The sequence below is a fragment of the Agelaius tricolor genome, unplaced genomic scaffold (genome assembly GCF_023055355.1).
Source record: "Agelaius tricolor isolate 1412-34295 unplaced genomic scaffold, bAgeTri1.0.p SCAF_14, whole genome shotgun sequence".
In the NCBI taxonomy this organism is placed as follows: Eukaryota; Metazoa; Chordata; class Aves; order Passeriformes; family Icteridae; genus Agelaius; species Agelaius tricolor.
This window is the reverse complement of record NW_027269274.1, coordinates 4,566,741-4,569,861: the sequence shown is the minus strand read 5'-3', so window position 1 is coordinate 4,569,861 and position 3,121 is coordinate 4,566,741.

Genomic DNA, 3,121 nt, shown 5'->3' with positions numbered 1-3,121 from the left:
ATTGTTCTTAGGCAATTTTTTTGTATTCAAGTTGTTCCAGTGACATCTGTGAGTGGTGAAAAACAGTTGGATGTAGTGTTAAAAAAAATAAATTAGTTCATTACATTTGAACCTGAATGTTGCCATTTAATATTTACTGGTGTTCTTTAGTTTTTGACAGTGTTTTTATACAAACACCCACATAAATGCCCCTGAAAGAACAGTGCTGCACTTAATAGAGATTCATGGTTGGTAATTATAATGGCTCTAATCCAAACCTATTGAGGTAAGTAGGGACTGCTCATATACTTTAAGTTAAATGCGCGTTTAAGTGTTGATACAACTGGGTCTTTGTTTTCCATGATAGACAGAAGTAAGCAAAGGTCATCTTCCAAATAATTTCTTTTTCCACTTGTAAAATTCTGAAGACAACTCTTGGGTGCAAACCAAGGCCAGCTCAAGTGATATTGATACAGTTCTTTTGGCTGAAGAACTTGTTTTAGTGATAGCATTGGGTTCATTGCTTACAGGCAGTAAAATGTGGCACAATAACCCCATGGTTCTGATATTGCTCTGGATAAAGACAGACTTCCATCCTGAGGGCCCTATAGCATAACCTAAGGAGAATTTACGGGAAGAAATTCACTTGCAAATCCTCATGTCATTTGTTTTGCATTTGGCAGCTCTTTGTTACCATAACATAAATAATTGTGGATGGATGTCATTACTTTGATTAAGTGCTACAAGCCCATGCATTGGCTGGCCATTATTGTGGGGAATTGCTGTAATGGCTTCAGACTTGACATTCACTGCTACGTTGTAAGGTATGCGCCTTGCTGACGTACTATCATCGTTATCGTGGATAAAGTGCAAGAAGATACTTGTCTTCATTAAATTTTCTATTAGACCATTGATAATTAATACATATCTCATGTTTCATCTTGAGTAGTTTTTCTGGGGAGTGCTGCTGTTAAGCGACTCAGGGCTAGAGATTTTTGGATGAAATCCTTGCCTTGTGTGTATGATCTAATTTATTGACAATGCTCTGCAAACTCACAGGCTTAAGCAGAGCTTGATTTTGGATAAATCTTCAAGAAAAACAATTAAGGATTTAAACGTTTTATTATTTTTCTGGGCTCACAAAACCTTTTCTCTCCTAGCTCCCACACTTGCATCATTTTGTGTCATGCTCTGGAGGGCTTGATGGAGTTCTCACATCCCTCTTGCTGGCTTTTCACCCAGAGGTTAATGTGCAAACATTGGTGAACTCATCAGGAGTTCTTCCAAGGGATCCTAGAGGGGCTTGTATACTATTGCTTGGACTGCTGGTGAACAGTTTGTTGCAGCTTCTACCTAAAGTGTAAAATAATGAACTTTAGTTAATTTGAAACATGAACTACAGTTGGCACTGGAACTATGAGCAGTGTTTTCACTTTCTCAGCAGAAAGACAAAAGACTGAATGGACTGCTAAGGCTGAACTTCCATTCCTTGCCTGGAGACGGTTGAAGTTCAGCACCAAAAGGCACTGTCAGGGCACTTCAGGAAGCTGAACTTCACTGCCCTGGTTTCGGGAAGACTTTCAGCCAGCAAAGGTCATGCTGTGATTTTCACAAGTTTCAAGTTAAAAACAAAACCCAGACATAAAAAAAATCACCTAGACTTAAAAAAAAAATCAAAATTATCTCTTAACTAAGCAGCCTCCAGTGTTTGGACGAGAGCTTGTCTCGCCTGCTCTGTTTGCCCCCAGGCTCTGCCTTTGAAGGGCTGAGTGGGCAGAGCAGAGGAATGAGCTTACCTGCACAGGCTGGTGTGGGGCTTGGCTCCTGTCTGGGGGCATTGCTGTGTGCCCATGTGGGCCCTGGCCCTGCCCCATGTTGGCCCAGAGAGGCTGGTGGAAGGGGCTGTCTCTCCCTCCATGACACAGGACTAAGCAGCCCAAGGGGATGTGGCACTTGGTGCCAAGTCCCCAAGCTAATTGGCAAATACCCTCACAGTACTTTTGTTTTTCATGGCACCCTCACTTTGGCCAAGGAAACATCCTGGAGGAGACCAGGTGTCAGAAGGGAAGTGTCTTTCTCTCTGTATGTATGAGCTGGTCTGTCTCTTCCTAAGCAAACACTTTCATCTCGTTCCTCCACAGGCCTGTTGAGTCATCAAATGGTTTGGGTTGGAAGGGATGTTAAAGATCTTCTAGTTCCAACCCCCCTGCCATGGACAGGGACACCTTGCCCAAGACCAGGTTGCTCAAAACTCCATCCAACCTGGCCTTGAACCCAGGGCTTCATCCATTTGGGAGCTCTGGCAATGGCAGTGTGGCTCCCCACCCTCTCCCACAGAATTTCCTGAGGAAAATGGCTGATTTCCACTCAAAGGCAGGGCTGTGACCATGCAGTGCTGCTTCTGTCTAGTAGCACCAAACTTGGCATTTGGGTTGGGAGCTGTGGGGTGGCTGCTCCTTGGGCATGGGGCTCCCCACACTCTGCCTTGTGCTGTGGGGGAGCCTCATTGCTACAGCCATGGGGTCTCTTCCTGGGATGCAGCCCTAAGGCCAAGTGGAAGCACCAATTTCCACTTTAAAGGGAAAAGCAAAGTTCAAGAAGTTCATGTCAATGTCTAGAAGTATCCAAAAGGAAGGAATTGAGAGGATAGTGGTGATGCCAAGTCAAAGGACAAAAGACAATGGGCACAAAATGATTCCCAGGAAGTTCCACCTGAACACAAGGAAGAACTTTGCTGTGCAGTGATGGAATATGGGAACAGACTACCTGGAGAGGATGTGGATTCTCCCTCATTGGGGATATTCCAGAACTATCTGGCTTCAACACTGTGTTATGTATTCTAGAATAACCCTGCTTGATCATGGAGGTGGGACCAGGAGACACACTGTGGTCCCTTCCACAGAAGGGACTGCTCATATACTTTAAGTTAAATGCATGTTTAAGTGTTGATACAACTGGGTCTTTGTGTTCCATGATAGACAGAAGTAAGCAAAGGTCATCTTCCAAATAATTTCTTTTTCCACTTGTAAAATTCTGAAGACAACTCTTGGGTGCAAACCAAGGCCTGCTCAAGTGATATTGATACAGTTCTGTTGGCCGAAGAGCTCGCAGTGGTGATTCTGTGAAGAATGTGAGAAAAGCC